Genomic DNA, 18,773 nt, shown 5'->3' with positions numbered 1-18,773 from the left:
ATCCATGAAAAAAAAAAAAAACCGATAAGCTGAAATTTATTAAAATTAAAACTTCTGCTCTGCAAAAGAAATATGAAGAGAATTAGAAGACAAGCTACAGGTTGAGAGAAAATATTTGCAGATGAAATATCTGATAAAGGACTATCATCCAAAATACACAAAAAACTCACAGAACTCAACAATAAGAAAAAAAATGGATTTAAAAATAGATCAAAGAAATGAACAGGCACCTCACCAAAATAGATATAAAAGATGCTCCTCGTCATATTTCATCAGGGAAAATATTAATTAAAACAACAGTGAGATACCACCGTATGCCTATTAGAATGGCAAAAATCCAGAACACTGACAACACCAAATGCTGGTGAGAATGCGGAGCAACAGAAATTATCATTCATTGCTGGCAGGAATGCAAAATGGTACAGCCACTTTGAAAGACAATTTCATAGTTTCTTATAAAACTAAACATATGCTTACCATATAATCCAGCAATTATGCTTTTTGATATTTACCTAAAGAATTTGAAAACTTACATCCATAGAAAAACTTGCCTAGAGATGCTTATAGTTGCTTTATTCGCAATTACCAAACTTGGAAGCAATTAAGGTATCCTTCTGTAGGTGAATGAATACATAAACTGTGGTACATACAGACAATGGAATGTTATTCAGTACTAAAAAGAATGAGCTATCAAGCCATGAAACGACGAAGAGGAATCTTAAATGCATATTACTAAGTGAAAGAAGCCAACCCGAAAAGGCTACGTAATATATTATTGTATCTATAACATTCTGGAGAAGGCAAATCTATGAAAGACAATAAAAAGATCAGTGGTTTTAAATGAGTGGGATTTGGGAGGGGGATGAATAGACAGCACAGAGCATTTTTAGAACAATGAAAATACTCTATATGATATTATAATGATTACTATATGTCATTATGCATTTGTCCGAACCTATAGAATGTAAAACACAAAGAGCAAACTCTGAGATAAACTATGGACTTTGAGTGATTTTGATGTAACATTGTAGGTAATTTCTTGGTAACAAATGTACCATTCTGCTGAGTAATGTTGATAATGGGCGGGGAGGTGGGTGGACTAGGCATGTGTGGGAGCAGGGATTAAATAGGAAATCTCTATACTTTCCTCTTAATTTTTCTATGAACCTAAACCTGCTCTAAATCACAGTCTTTTTAAAAAGTTAGTGCTATATACCAAGATGAGTTTTCTGAGTATAAACTATTCTTTTACTGGTTCTTCAGAAAGAGTTAGGTTTGTAAAAATCCCTTCTGGTAGAACTAACCAATAAAACTTTCACTTTTGTTATTTTGTGGCACTTCTAAAGAACATGATCTCTATCTTCTCTAAAATATATGCCCTTTATGAACTTGAGGTAAATTAACCAGATTTGCTACCATCTATGTATATATTCTATTTCCATTCACATTGATGGTGTGACTATATTTATTTCTATACTTTTCAGTAGATGGTTCTCAGTCCATTGTTGATAAGTTGGTGCTCCAAATAACCTTTTAATATAAGATTTTGGATACAAAAACTGAAGCCACAAAAAATAAGAGACATATATGTCAAATTGCTAAATCTTTGACTATTTAAGAACAGTAACTAAATGTGAATTTAACACTTACCTTGAAATCTGCATTCAGTCTCTCAAGGTATCATGGTATAGTAAAGGTGTCATGGTATAGTAAAATTACTGGTGCTTTTGAACAGGCAAGTTGAATTTGCAACTTCTTAGTTTTGTGACAATAAGAATTTAATTAATCTTTATGAGCTTCAATTTTTTTACCTGCAAAATGAAGATAATAATAACATTGTAGGTTAATTGTGGAGATTCAAATTAATGTATGTAGAAGTCTAACATAATTTCTTGGATATTATAGATGCTTAGCACTGGCAGATATCATTTTAGTATCATATTATAAAAATTAATGTTCTTAGTTGCAAAAAAACCCTTTCTAGGTAGTTAAGCATTAAATAATATATTTTAAAACATTAAGGAGCTCACTGAGTCTGTGAGAAGGCTAAAAAAAGAATGGTTGGAAGTTGCATGGTTAGGGACAAACCCAATTTCATAGAACTGCTCCTTTGGAGGACTGTATTGTACTGTTTTCGCTTATCAATTAAACACCACAGCTTGTACCTCTGATGGTGTGCACTAAAACTCTGCCACTTACTTCTCTGAAAACTAAATATCTCTGCTACCATCCTTACCAGAATGAATGATGGCTTATTCATGTCACTAACTTCAATATAAAAGTTTCTTACAAGTTTATTTGATTAGAAAGTTTAGGTTGCATGCCTCTGACATGGTTGTGAGGCTGGGAAAACAAGTTCTGGTTTCTACTTTGAGGACACAGCCTTATAAGTTATAAAATTGCCCATTTATTAGAAATAGCAATTACACACATTATAGGAATTTGTAATTATACTAATATTCACTACAACTGGTATCTGAATGAACCAGAAAAATGATCAGCAGCAATTATCAGGCATTGCCTACATTGTTGACCTTAGTAAGACAACCTAAATCAGCCGCTTCTTGCTCATTTATTATCTGTGTCATTCTACAATTAAGGAGTTGGCGACCTGGTTTACCTATACTAGAGCCTCTTTTGATTTTATATCAAGTTAAAATATTTCCCAGAGAAGTACAAAACAAATGACTGACTACACAAACATAACAAGAGGTAAATTGGTCCCATGGGTAGTTAAAATGTAAATGAAAAAAAGTTTTCTTCAAGCTTAAGGCATAGAGGTAAATTTATATGTTGTTTCTTCTCAATTTTCACTTCCTTTATTTTATTCTGGCTGCATTGTAAAGATGAGTGTGCAAGAGTTTGTTTTGGGATGACGGATGGGCATAATGTCAAAAGTAATGTATTACTTATTGTTAGGAAGAGCAGAACAGGATTCGTTTTTCTTATACATATAAAATATGACAAAGAAGAGTGATCTAACATTGGGTTTCCAGATTTAACAAATAATACACTGGATTCCCTGTTAAATTTGAATTTCATTTGTTTATCAGAAATTCACCTTTAATTGGTCATTTTGTATTTTACCTGGTGACAATAGTCTAAGGAAATATGGATGCCTTCTTTGTTTTCTATTACACATATACCTATACAGGTATATCCTACTTTCTAAAATTTCATGCTGCGCCACTTCACTTTTACAAAAGATATGTCTATTTTCACTAACTAAAATAAATCTAAACAGGAATTTTGTTTTTACAAAAATAGTCATTACTATACTAATGTAAGTTTTTCATAAAAGTGAAATAATGAAAACATTCTGAAAGCGAAGGATACTCCTTGCTTTATGCCATTTCAGCTTATAAAGATTATATAGGAATTCCTTACTTTCAAATAGCAGTGGCAATTTGTATTACATTTTAATTTACCTCCGTCACCATTAAAAACATATAAATCCATACAATTCTGGCACTACTGAGACTATCTATCTTAATGTGATGATGTAAATGTACAAACTTGATATTTGTTTTCAGCAGACACAACACTGAACTCAAGAGAAAACTTTAAATTGCTGGGAAATTCAAGTCCTGTGGAAGGATTAGTTGGTGATGCAGTTGGAAATCAGCCTATTTTTGAATTTGAAGACTCTAATTCAGGACATTGGGCAGATGCCTGTCTTGCTTCGTAGAAAATATATTATTGATGATATTTATATAATAGTTTGTAATTACATTAGTCTATTTTTTTGTGTGTGTGTATGTGTCTTGGTAAGAACAGTTGACATGAGATTTATCTTTTAAACAGATTTTTAGATGTATAATACGAGATTGTTATTTATAGTCACAGTATTGTATAGTAGAGCTCTAGAACTTCTTCATCTTGCATAATATAATTGCAACTTTATAGCCATTGACTAGCAACTCCCCATTTTTTTCTCCACCCAGCCCTAGGAAATCACCATTATACTCTACTTTTATAAGTTCGAATATTTTAGATATCAAATATTAGTAAAATCATGCAGTATTTGTCTTTGTGTGACTGGCTTATTTCATTTAGCATAATGTCCTCAAATTTCATTCATGTTGTGTCATATTGCAGGAGTCTTTCTTTTTTATGAATAATAGTATTCTATTGTATATATAAACCACATTTTCTTTACCAATTTATCTGCTGATAGACATTTAGGTTGTTTTTATGTCTTGGTTATTATATTCAGTGTTGCAATTAACATGGGAGTGCTAATATCTCTTCAAGATCCTGGTTTCAATTATTTTGAATAAACACCAAAAAGTAGAATTGCTGGATTATATGCATATGGTAGTTCTATTTTTAGTTTTTTGAGGAATCTTCATACTGTTTTCCATAGTGGCTGAGCCATCTTGCATTTCCACCAATAGTGTGCAAGGATTCTAATGTCTCTACATCCTAACCAAGACATTTTTAAAATAATAGACATCTTATAGGTGTAAGATGAAATCTCATTGTGGTTTTGATTTTTTTTTTTCCCTGATGGTTAGTGACAATGATTTTTTTTTTTTATATACCTATTGGCCATTTATATATCTTCTTCGGAGAAAGTCTATTCAAGTCCTTTGCCCATTTTTAATCCAGTTAATTTTTTGTTTTCACTGTTGAGTCGTAGTAGTTCCATGTATGTATGTGTGTGTGTATGAGATTAATTCCTTATCAAATATGTGGTTTGTAAATATTTTCTCTCATTCTTTAGGTTACTTTTCACTCTGTTTTTTTTTTTTCTTTGCTCTGCTGAAGTTTTTATTAAGGTTTTAGTTTTCCATATACAAGTTTTTTATTTTCTTACTTGTTTATTCCTATGTATTTTTTTTCTTTTTGATGCCATTGTAAATTGAATTGTTGTCTTAATTTCTCTTTCTGATAGTTTTTTGTCAGTATATCAAACCACAACTGATTTTTGTATTTTGACTTTGCATCCTGAAACTTTACTGAATTTGTTTAATTTTCTTTTCAATTTTTAAAAGTTTATTTGCATATTAAAAATTGTGCATTCCGATAACTAAAAAACCATTTATATAACAACTATATATATATGTGTGTATATATATATATACACACATACATGTGTGTGTGTGTGTGTGTGTGTGTGTGTGTGTAAATGGGACACTTTGATTAAACTGCATCTTACAGCCTGCAGGACACCTTGGACCAGCTTGGTTTTCACTCTAGATTTTACTGTTGTTCCACCCAGCTTTTGCCTTCACCAACAGGAAAGTTCTTTTCCTTCCCTGCTAGCCAGACTGGCATGTGGGAGAGGCAGGTGCAGCTTTCGTTGTCAGTAGTTCTTAGATGTGAAAAGGGAGCAGCACAATCATTTAAACTTGATCCAACTTCTTTGCATCTTACAAAATTAAACAGCTAAAGTAAATAAAATAAGAAGGCAATGCTTGTGGAATGTACAGTGCATATTGGCGATGGGTGCCTCATATTACAATTCCCCTGCTTACTTCTCCTGTTCAGTCATTTATTTTGAAGGTAGTGGATTTTTCTCCTGTGTTTCTGTCTTCTTCAACTTAAACTTATTGAATTCTCAATCTCAGCCATATCAGGTTTGTCAGACATGATTGCAGAGGAAGCTAGAAAGTGTGACTTGGATCTGCTCAGCGATGGTCACGGAGTCTGAATTTGTTTATTAATTCTAACTATTTTTGTAGTCTTAAGCATTTTGTATGTATAAGATTATGACATACAGACAGGGAGAATGTTACTTCTTTCTTTCCAACTTGGATACCTTGTATTTTTCTTTCCTAATTTCTCTGGCTAGCACTTTTCTTATTTTGTTGAATAGAAGTGAATAGAACGGGCTTTCTTGCATTTTTCCTGATATTGAAGAAAAAGCTTTCGGATCGTTTTTTCCTAATTGATTATAGCATATCATTTTAAAGATTACAAGAGCTTGTTTTTCAATTACACTTGACATTCAACATTATGCTAGTTTTAGCTATACAGCATAGTGGTCAGACATTTGTATAATTTATGAAGTGATTCCTCTGATAAATCTATTACCCATCTGGCACCATACATAGTTACTTCTTAATTCCTTTACCTTTTTTACCAACCCCTGCAACCGTTTCATCTGGCAACCACCAGTTTTTTCTCTGTATTTATGAGTCCCTTTCTGTTTTGTTTGTTTGTTTATTTTGTTTTTTAGATTCCACATATAAGTGAAATCATATGTTATTTGTTTTTCTCTGACTTATTTTACCTAGCGTGATACCCTCTAGGTTTATCCATGTCATAAATGGTAAGATTTTATTTTATTTTTTAATGACAAAGTAATAATCCTACAAGAGACTTTAATAAACTGTGTTCTCTTGGTCCTCATTATGATCATATAATCACCACTATAAGTTAAAGAAATCAAATTCAGAAAGATTAAATTACTTGTCAAAGTAAATGGTGAGAAAAAAATCAAGGCCTTCTGTTTGCTATTACAACCTTCCATTCTCTTAATGACTGGGGGATAACATAGGTGACCGAAAACTGGAGAACATTTAGGATTTGAGACAAAGATAATGAAGATAAGGAAAGGAAAATTAGAACTATCATTTCTACTCATAATATCTCTCTTGTGGGCAACCCTTTATACAATGTTTCTAGCCTTCTGTTAATTGCATGCATGATTTCCTCAAATTAGCACTCCTTTAAGTATGAGGGCATTTTGACTAAGGAGGTAATTACAAATAAACTACTCAATACATATCTTTCATGTTGAAAAGAAAATGGCTGTTGTTATAGCATAGAAAGGAGAGACAAAATAGAGAAGGTACAGAAGATAAAACATCTTTGTAATGTACTTTAATCTTCTGAAAATAGCAAAAATAATCTGATATCATGACATTCTTCTTTTAGTACTGGGTCCTTCATACTCATATATATAATTCTCTAATGTAAATGTTTCATAATGTATTGAATAGTTTAAATAGTTCTAAATGTTTTGATTAATAGATGTGCAATACAGGCTTGGATTAAAATGAAAAATTCAAATAGGAGAGGGTTTATAACTCAATAAGTAAAAGATCTGCATCTTTTCCTCCAAATATTCTCCCCAGAAGTTACCAACAATAAAGTCTGATTTATATCTTTGCACATGTTTTTAATGCATAAACAATGAACAGAAAGATAATTAGATACAAACATATGCACATGTTAAGTATCTATGTGCTTTTTACACAAGTGATAACATATTATGTATTTTCTTTTGTAATGTTATTTCACTCAACAATATATATTTAAGATATTCCCTATGAGTATAAATGTCTACCTCATTTATTTTAATGTCTATATATTATTTCACTGAATGGTTATATAAATATCTATATATCATACATCTAATAAACTAGATTATTATATAATAAATGCATATAAACACTAAAATTATAAAAATACAGAACAGCATAATATAAAAAAATAAAATACTTACTTTCCAACCCCACCTTCAGCCACAGTTTTACTCTGTAGAGAAAACAACCATTAACTATTTTCACGATTAGTTTTTCTGGTGTACTTGATTACAATATTAAATAAAAGACCTATATCTCTTTTATCAACTCAGTATAGGCTAGGTTACACTGCACTAACAAACAACTACAGAATTTCAATGACTAAAAACAGCATATGTTTATTTCTCATTCACACTACATGTCACTCAAGATCAGCAGAAAATCTATGTTCATCATAGTCACTCAGGGAACTCTCCTTTCATAGGCTTTACAATTTTATGGTTCCACTATTTTAATACAAAGCCTCAGGGAAAGAGAACATGGAGAATTTCTCATTGGCTCTTAAATGTATCCAGCTAACATTGACACATGTCACCCCAATTCACATATCATTTGTCATGTACAACTTCAAGGAGGCAGGGATACAGAGTTTTCTGGGTAATGGAGAATAAGAGGAGAGCTAGAAATATTGGGAACACTAGTAATGTCTACTATAACTCTATGTCTTGGTTTATGTTCTTTTACACAGTGTCAATTGACTCCATACTATAAAAATTAAAGTAATTAGTACATACACATCTTTCTACCTATCTTCCCCACCTTTATTTTTATTAGTTATATAATTATGCTACATTATCAAAGATTATAATATTTATATTCTATTCTATAATTATAATTGTTTTACGTGCTTTATGTAATGACTGATTCTAAAAAATAATTATTAATATTTATCATATGATTATATAGATATTGTACATTATAGAAATAAGTAGTAGATTGGACATTCTACCAGAAATAAATATTTAATATTATATATTTAAACATTGTTACTTGAAGGAGTATCTTTGAGATAGAAAATTAATTTGTGTTGTTTATATTTTTTAAAAGTGTTAAAACATATAAAATGTTGATATGGTAGTATAATAAACTCCATGTGCCCATCACTCAGCTCTGAGCTTAGTGGGTTTCCTTTCCCTATTTTGTTTTTTGAAGTTTACTTTCTGAAGAAATCATATAACTCGTCCTATAGATTTTTCTGCATTTGTAGATCTTGATGATTGCTTCTTTTTAGTGCTATTTAGCACATTGCTTCATACCTAGATTTCTGTAAAACTGTAATTTAATCATGAAGCTTAATAATATTCCAGTTCGGGTTTTGGCAAGACTGCTTCATGCATTGTGTTATAAACTTCTCATTGGATCTCATTAGAAGGCATGTAATATCTGGTTTCTTCTAATTTTGTGATGCTTAGTTCATCAGTGAGTTTATTATCAGTGTAATAGACTCGTGATGAGGTTTTCAAACAGCTTATCACTTAATTTAAACAAACATTGACTACTATTGCTAGATGCATTAAAGTCTAGTTTCTATTTCTTTCTAGTTTATACTTAGCTGTTACTATTGCTTGCATCACACATCATCTTTTTGCTTATAGTCCTTTTATATTGGGTTATAATAACTTCTTGAATAATTGTTGTTGTTTTTCTGTGAAAAGTATAAAATATCTGAGTCATTAAATTTCTGAATTTTTTTTTGTCTCATATTTGATTGATAATTTGAATAGGTATAGAATTCTAGGTGAAATATTTCCCCACAGAACTTTGCCTAAATAGATATTGCCTTATTGTTTCCTAGTATCCATCAACGTTGGAGAGAATTCTAGAGACATGCCTACTCCTGTAACTTTGGAGACACTTTTTTTTTTCTCTCATAGAATCTTTTATAATTTTCTTCTTATCTTTTGTGCTTTGAAATGTCTCTACGATGTAGCTGTTTTTAGAAATAATTTTATTTCTAAATGGGCACTTTCAAATGGAAGACATATCTCTTGCCAATGCATGGCCCTTTAATCTACTATTTCACTGATTATTTTCTCCTTTCTCTCTCCTTTTCTTTTGGAACTCATAAGGTGGATGACAAGCCTCACATACCTATATTCTCTATGTCTTTTAACTTTTTACATCTCTTGGAAGATTTCTTTGAATTTATGATTTAGATCAACAACTTGAAATTTAGTCAATTATATTTATTTTTTTCAGGCCATTAATCACTTTAAAAAAAAATTAGCAATCACAATTTGAATTTCAGTTACTCTTTCTTGTCTGCTAAATGTTACTTTTCCACAGAAATTTGCACACATTTTATTTTTGTGATTTTTTCCCAACTGTATCTGAGCATAAGCTAAAAACCATCAATACTATAATTTATTCCTTTATCATGTTATTGATCTTATCAAACGTTATTCTTTGTATGAGTGCCCACATTTATCAATAAAATGCTATAACATTTAGAATAAGCAGTTAGCCTAAGATTCTATAAGTTTTCTCTTCTGTAGTCCTCTGTGGATTATGTTTCACAATGGGCAGAGCATTTATATGGGTATATGAATAGAGAGTAGGCAAACAGGAGATAGATTCTCACAATTCTTAAAGAAGCACTTTTATCTGGGATGGAACACTTGGAGAATTTCAATTCTGGGCATAGTTGCTTTTTCTGTTTTATTTTTTGTTTGTTTTTATTATTCTCCAAAGTTTACTGTGGAGGTGTGGAATTAGATCAGTCTCTACTTTTTCTCAAACTTCAAGACTCTTAATAGTTTTGTTTGTTTGTTTGTTTGTTTAACGGTTCTTTGAGTTCAGCTGGAAGGCAAATTCATTGCTTTTAGCTACTCTGTTTATATGGTCTGGCAAGTAAGTCTATGCATATTGTTCACTGACTAACTGCAGAGAGTGCCATTCACATAGACTGTACATGGTTGCCTTAGTAGCAGATGTTTCTGCTATTCCAAATTTAGTTCTTTAATCAATCATACTGATAATTATCTCTTAACCAACATTTTTTTTTCTTCTGTCTCTTTATTCTAAGCTTAAAAGTTCTCTGAAGGTCATCTTAAGAAACACACCTCACTAGTGTGACTGTGGCTTTCTTTGTTGTGATATCATTGCCAATCTTCTTCCACTGTCTTCCTCTGTTTCTCAAAATGTTCACAATCTCCACTGCATACTCTGAAATCTCTCCCTATCTTGAACTCAAATGTTAATAAAGAAAGTATGCTGTACAATTCAGGGTTTGTTTGTTTACTGGGTAGAGTATTGAAAAATCTTTCTCTCTAGTGTTTTAATATATGAATTGCCCTCTGCTTAAATATTTCTAGTGACAAAAAGTATGCTATTTTATTAAGCAACCATTGTTTTTCTGTTGTTTAACTGGAAGAAAAGTTTAATAATGCAGCCAAATTTTTCTCACTGAAACATCAACCCATTTATCTCATGTTTATCTTCTGGAGAGTCAGGCATGTTTATTAACTCTTACTCATAAAAAGTGTACTAAATATTTGAAGGCATCTGTTATGTTTCTCTCCATTCCCTTATTTTTCCTTTCTAAAGGCTGCTCATTCCTAATTACTTTAACTTTTGACATTTGATACAGTTTTCCAAATCATCTCAGCATTCTGGTCACATTCTTCTAATGCAGTGATCGGCAAATATTTTTGTAAAGAGCCAGATAGTAATTATTTTAACCTTTATAGGCCGTGTGGTCTATGTCACAACTATTTAACTCTGACATTATTATGCAAAAAGAGCTATAGACCATTCAAAACCTGATGTTAGTGGTTGTGTTCCAATAAAACTTTATTTACAAAACTAGGTCCTGTGCAAGATTTGGCTTACAGCCATAGATTGGCAACCTCTGCTCTACATAATAGTTTGATTTGACCATTCTTTTTGATATTTCAGTGCCTGGAAAAAAAATATAATATTACAGGTCACTAGAGACTACAATATGAAAATCAATGCTAATAGTGTTATTATCATTATTATTGTTATAATTCAATGTTGAATGGACTAGAATTAGGCCAGAGAGACAAAACTCATTTAATGTCTTCATCTTAAAGATCATTTTTCAGTAATAAGGCAGAACTTACTCAAGTAACTTTAGGTTAATGACACAATCTGAATGCTTATTATAGTATTTCTCTTATTTCTATAAGACAGGTAAAGAGAAAAGCTTCTCAGTTTGGGGAATTGTGATTTTCTTTCCATCATGTTTGCTCTGAGTGGCAGGTTGAAACAGTTGATACCAAATCCTGTTTCATATTTGACTTGAAAAAGTTCAACAGATAAAATCTTGGCATGATTACTTTGCCACCTTAGGGTTAAAATAATTAGCACTGTGTCTAAAGAAAACTCACTGTTTTGTTTTACATACACTCACGACTCTTCACTTCTGATACCAAATGTGTTCCTCTCACCCCACCCCACACACCAAGCAATTCTCTGCAATACCAACTGGATATTCTACAATTCAATTTAATTCTGATACTAACTTGAGGTATCACAGAGATATATAGAGCAAGGCCTAAAAGGGTTCAAAGTGTAGCCACTTCTGTCACCATGAGGGTGTCACACCTCAACTGGCACATGGATGTGTTCACCAACCCAGAAGCTCTTCAAACTCCATACTTTTGGGAATTTTTTGAGGCTTCCTTATGTAGGCATGATAGATAATTAACCCAGTCACCAGCTCCTATACCCTTCCTGGAGAATGGTGTGGGGAGGTGGATGTAGAGGGGTGGAGCTGAAAATTCCAAGCTTCTAATCAAGGCTTGGTCTTTCTGGTGACTACCCCTCATTCTAAAGTTATATAGGATCCCACCAAGAGACCTTATTAGAACAAAATACACTCCTGTGACCCAGAAAATTCTAAGAGATTTAGGAACTCTGTGTCAGGAATCAGAGTCAAAGATCTTTCAGAACATCTCAGTACAATTCATTTTAACAATCTTACAATTTAAATGATCTTTTTGTCTTCTCAAATAATAGTCAATGATTATTGAACAATTGCTGTGTAAGTTACTGTTCCAATTGTTCTACATGTTTTAGTTCATTTAATTATCATCAACAATCCTATGAAGTAGCAACTATTACCTTTATTTTAGAGATGATAAAACTTAAATACTGAAAGAATGAGTTACTTATTATAGTTGCACAGCACGTAAGGAGTGAATTCAAGACTTCAACTCTAAATGTTGACTCACTATAATGTACACAAGAAACTAATATAATATTGTATACCAACTCTACTTAAATTAAAAATAATAATAATAATAACTGACATTGGAGAAGTTGTGATTTTAAAAAGAAATATGACAATACAAACAGAAACATTATCTTGAGAAAAAGACTGTGTGAAATAATAGAAAATACATATTTTTGTTCTCTGCACCCAGTTCCTAGCATAGACCTTCAATAACCCTTGTAATTGCCTAAGTGAATTCCTTTACTTTCTCCTCTAAAATTATCTTTTTTCTCCTCTATCCATTTCAGCCTCATATGTATGTATGGTCATAACCTTGTCTTTACCAATAATTATCATGTCCAAAATCTCAGGTTCAAACCTCTCTGACACATAACTATTGTCTTTTCAACTTGATCTCTCTCCATTATTCCATTCTTATGATTCTTCAAACTTGCTGGGACTTCTTATCTATTGACCTTACCAACTCTTCACTGTCCCTCAATCATATCATACCTTTTTACTCAGCATTGTCTTTGGCTCATAATTATAATAATTCCTCTGTCTCTCTCAACCCTCTGAATTCTCCATTATCTCTGAAAAAAAATTCATAAAAAAAAAAAAATAAAACACTGATTAGACCCAATATACCACTCATTTCACACCTGTACCCAAGCAGCTGAACGAGTTTGAAAAAAACAAACAAACAAAAAACCCCACAAATTTGCCATATCTTCTTACTGTAAATATTTGACTACAAATATTAAGTGAATCTTCAGCACTTCCTGGTTAAGTTTAGTAATCCTACCTAACCAATTTACTCTATCAATATTTAAAATAACTTTATATCTTCCCCTCTGTCTTAAAATGTTCAATTCCCTTTTATATTCTCATTTTTAGCTAATGAAATTGCTTTTTATTGCACTAAGAAAAAAATATAAGAAAACTTATTTCCCACCCCCAAAAATACCAACTTATAAACAGCTATAAAAATACTCTATTCTTCCTCTCGCTCTAAGGGAAAGATCATTTTTGCTTCTGTTTTATAAACCCCATCCCACCTGTGCACTAGATCCTGTCTCTTCTCTCCTACTCAAGGACTGTGCTTGTGTAATTATTTCTCTTGCATTATTAATTTCTCAACTACTTTGTCTTATCTTTAAATGCAGGCTTGCTGTAATATATCCATCTAAAATATAAAATCCTTATACAGACATAAATCTGCCACTCTCTACCATTCTATTTCTTGTTCCTCTTTAGAATAAAAATATATGTTCAGGTAAATTGCTAAACTTAACATCATCTTTATACCACATTTTTTTTTTCTGGAACCACTTTAATCAGCCTTTTTTCTGCCCACTTATGAAACCAAAATTGCTAGCACATCTCTTGACAAGGATCTTCAATGTTGCTAAATCCGATGGCCAAGTCTTAGTCTTCACCTACAAAGTCTCTTAGAAACATTGGAATTAAGTTAATCACTCTATGACTCTTGGAAGCTTTTTCTTCACATCATGTTTATCTATTTTTCTTCTATCTCGCTGTTGTGACAACACAAACATTTATTTGCCTGCTAACCTTTTTAATTAATTATTCAATTTATTTAATTCCCTTAAGTATAATTTTAGAAAAACCCCAGGGCTTAGTCCTGCTAAAACTTTTATTATTATTAAAAATTATTGGAATGCCACCGGGAAACATGGCAGAGTGAGAGACATACTCAGATCTCTCCCCTTGAAACAGCAATAAGCTGAATATCTAAAACTCAACAAAAAACATCCAAACTGCACACCAGTATGTCTGAGCATAAGATCTGTGCATAAGAGCTACCACAGGTCAGAACGCCGGATGTCGAGTGGTGTAGTGGTAGAAGAAAGAAGATGCCTGTAGGGAGCTAAAGTTCCCCAAATTCAAAAGAGTGCATGGTTTATCTCGGGAGGTCTGCTTGCATAAAAAGGAAAAGGCTGGTTCTGTGGAATTCCAGGAAGAAGAAGATTAAGTATAGATAAAGAGAGTGTCAAAGGGAGTGTCAAAGGAAGTGTCGATTGTACCTTGATCTTCAGGATGTTACTTTAATTATGTTATCTTGGGAGACTCAAAGGAACAGATTATGTATAAAAAGAAGGATAAGAAATAAACTCGGAGACACAGTTGTGAGATCTGTTCTCCCTCCTGCACCCTGTCTGTCTTCTCTTTTTTCTCAGGCCCCACTCCCCCATTCAGGTACCCGGTTTGACTTGGTCGGCTGGCTTCCGACAGATGCCTCTCCCAGACTCCAGAGCTCCCAGCAGGAGGAGGGGGAGGGAGAAAGATGCTGCTAGTACCCTGAACAGCCCTGCCTGGAAGTGCTAGGATATTTCTACGCAGCTGGCAGCAGGGCTCAGTCATCAGGGCAGAAAGCAGAGAAGTGGGACAGGCCCTCAGAGAAACAACAGTTGATTTCTACAGACCCCAGTTTCAAAACGGAGGCTGAGCTGCAGCCCCCAACTCCCAACCCAGAGAGCCCCTCCCCCCGTACCCTCCAAGACCAAACACCGCAGAGCCCCAGGGGAATCTGAGCAAACAGTACTGAGACTGTCACTAACACTAACAGGGACTGAAACTGAGGGTAATGAGTGTAATTAAATATCTACAAAAAAATTAAAAAGGCATTATTAAAGCTTTATAAAGCAGGATCCAAGAGGATTAGACACCACCTACTGGAAACCAACCAAAAGCACCTTCTTTGAAGCAGGCTAAAGAGAGACCTTTACATAATAAATCTTCTTTATGGAAAAAAAAAAAAAAGAATACACTTCCATTAATGCCCAGGCAGAGAAATAGTCTATTAAACACCATTGACAAAGTGACAAGGCATCTCAGAAAGAAAGAGAAAAATCTCCAGAAAATAAGCTTACAGACAAAGAAATATACAAGTTAAATGACAGAGAATTCAGAATGGTACTTCTGAAAAGTACACTCAGTGAGTTCTGAAAGGAGTCATATCAAAAATTTCAGGAATTGAAAAAACAACTAGATGAGCAGAGCAAGGAGATTGAAACCGTCAAAAGGAATCAAATAGAACTTCTGGAGATGAAGAACACACTACAAGAGTTGAAAATGAAATAGCAAGCTTGGGAAATAGAGTCGACCAAATGGAGGAAAGGATCAGTGAAATCAAAGACAGAAATCTAGAAATAAATCAGAAGAAAGAAGAGAGAAACCGAAGAATGAAAAATAATGAAAGAGAAATACAAGAACTAGTTGATACCAACAGGAGAGGAAACATAAGAATGATGGGAATTCTTGAAGGCGAGGAAAAGGAGCAGGGACTAGAAAGCATTTTCAGACAAATAGTGGACAATAATTTCCCAAATCTAAGGAGTGAGCTGGAGCTTGGAATTCAAGAAGCCAACAGAACACCAAATTATCTCAACTCAAAAAGGCCTTCAACAAGACTACATTGTATTAAAGTTATCAAAATTCAGTGACAAAGACAGAATTCTCAGGGCATCCAAGGAGAAGAAGATGGTAACTTATAAAGAACTACCTATTAGATTATCGTCAGACTTCTCAGTGCAGACCTTACAAGCCAAAAAGGAATGGAATCAAATATTTAAACTATTAAGTGAAAAGAATGACCAGCCTAGAATAATGTATTCAGCTAAGCTCTCCTTTAGATATGAAGAAGAAATTAAGACCTTTTCAGACATACAAAAATTGAGAGACTTCTCCACTATGAGACTTGTACTACAAGAAATATTGAAAAAGTTCAGCTCATCTAAAATAAAATGACAGCAACAACAACAAAAAAAAACATAATTAGGAGTAAAGTGACTATCAGGCAAATAAAAGCAGAGGAGTGTAATCCTTACTAAGAACAGGGCATTGGAAGCTTAAATAATACGAAGAGAATTGCTATAGCAAGATAGTAATGAACATTCAGCATACATAGGGACAAACTGAGACAACAATGGCCGAAAAGGGAAGGATTCAAAGATCCAAATTCGCAGAGGGGAAAGGAGATAAGGCTCATGCAGAAGAAAATATATAATTGTATGTATATATAACTATCCTTTTCATATTTGTAAAGGTAACCACACATCAAAGATTCAGAACTGAAGTACATAACATAAAACAAAAAGAATTCACTGGTGAAGCCATCTGGTCCTGGTTTTTATTTTTGGTAGGTTTTTGATGATTATTTCAATTTCCATACTGCTGATTGGTCTATTCATATTTCCCAGTTCTTCTAGATTCTGTCTAGGAAGGTCGTATTTTTCTCAGTACTGTTGCATTTCTTCTAGATTATTAAATTTTGTATTATATACTTTTTCATAGTATTCTTGCATGATCCTTTGTATTTCTGCGGTGTCTGTCATAATTTCCCCTCTTTGATTCCTGATTATGTTTATTTGTGTCCTTTCTCTTTTTTCTTTAGTGAGTCTAGCCAGATGTTTGTCAATTTTATTAACCTTCTCAAAGAATCAGCTCTTTGTTGCATTTATTTTTTCTTTCTTTTTTCTTTTTTTTTGCTTTCAACTTTATTTATTTCTGCTCTAATTTTGATTATATCTTTCCTTCCACTGACTTTAGGCTTCATTTGTTCCTCTTTTTCTATTGTTTTAAGATGAAACATTAGATTATTTGGGCTTTCTTGTTTTTGGAGTTAGGCCTTTCCTCTTATAACCACTTTTGCCATATCCCAAAAGTTTTGATATGTTGTACTACCATTTTCATTCATTTCTATGTATCTCTTGATCTCTCTTTTTATATCTTCCCTGACCCGGCTATTCTTTAGTAGCATGTTGTTTATTCTCATGTATTTGTGGTTCTTCCTGATTTCTTTTTGCAGTTGATCTCTAGTTTCAAAGCATTATGATCAGAGAATAGGGTTGATATGATTTCAACCCTCTTATATTTGTTGAGGTTAACTCTGTGTCCCAGTATGTGGTCGATTCTTGAGCATGTTCCATATGCACTACGTAAGCAGCTATTTTGAGGTGGAAGGCTCTGTAAATGTCAATTATGACCAGTTGGTCTAATGTGTAATTTAAGGATGTTATTTCCTTATTGATGTTCTTTTTGGATGATCTGTCCATATTTGGCAGTGGGGTATTTAGGTGGCCTACTATGATAGTGTTTTGGTGTGTTTCTCCCTTTAGTTCCGTTAGTAATTGCTTTACATATTCCGGGGCTCCCTAATTGGGAACATAGATATTAATAAGTGTTACGTCTTCTTGGTGTACGATTCCCTTTATCATTATGACATGGTCCACAGTATCTTTCTTTACCTTTTTCCTTTTGAAGTCTATTTTGTCCGATATTAGTACCGCTACTCCAATTTTTCTCTGAATGCCGTTTTCTTGAAATATCATTTTCTACCCTTTCACTTTGAGTCTACTTTTGTCTTTGGAACTGAGATGTGTCTCCTGGATGCAACATATGGTTGGGGTTTGTTTTTTGATCCAATCTGCAACTCTGTGCCTTTTTATTGGTGAGTTCAATCCATTTACATTTAGGGTGATTATTGAGATATGAGGTCTTCTTATAGCTAATTTATGTTTTGTTTTCTGGTAACTCAGTGTTTCCATTGCTTCCTTGTCTTTATGTTTCTGTTTTCTTTATTTTGATTGGCTTTTGTGGGTTTTAGCTCAGGTTCTTCAATATAACATTGGAGGTCCTAACAAGTTTCATCAGACAAGAGATAGATATAAAAGGCATCCAAATAGGAAACGAAGAAGTCAAACTGTCACTATCTGTGGACGACACAATTCTCTATATAGAAAACCCTACAGACTCTGCAAGAACACTACTAGAAACCATAAGCAAATACAGTAAAGTTTCTGAATACAAAATCAACGTTGAAAAATCCATAGCGTTCCTATACTCTAATAATGAAGTGTCAGAAAAAGAAGTAGAAAAAATAATTCCTTTTGCAATTGCAACAAAGAGAATAAAATACCTAGGAATAAATTTAACGAAACATGTGAAGGACCTATATAATGAAAACACCAAGACCCTATTAAAAGAAATCAAACAAGATACAAAGAAATGGAAAAGTATTCTGTGTTTTTCGATTGGAAGAATCAACATAGTTAAAATGATCATATTACCTAAAGCATTATACAGATTTAATGCAATCCCCATCAAAATCCCATTGGCATGTTTTTAAAAAATAGAACAAAGAATCATCAGATTTGTATGGAAAGCAGATAAGACCCCGAATTATCAAAGCCTTCCTGAGAAAAAAGAATGAGTCTGGAGGCATCACTCTGCCCGATTTCAAATTATACTACAAA

Source organism: Pteropus medius, unplaced genomic scaffold, assembly GCF_902729225.1.
Source record: "Pteropus medius unplaced genomic scaffold, Ma_sr-lr_union100, whole genome shotgun sequence".
Taxonomy (NCBI): Eukaryota; Metazoa; Chordata; class Mammalia; order Chiroptera; family Pteropodidae; genus Pteropus; species Pteropus medius.
This window is presented reverse-complemented; position numbering follows the sequence as displayed.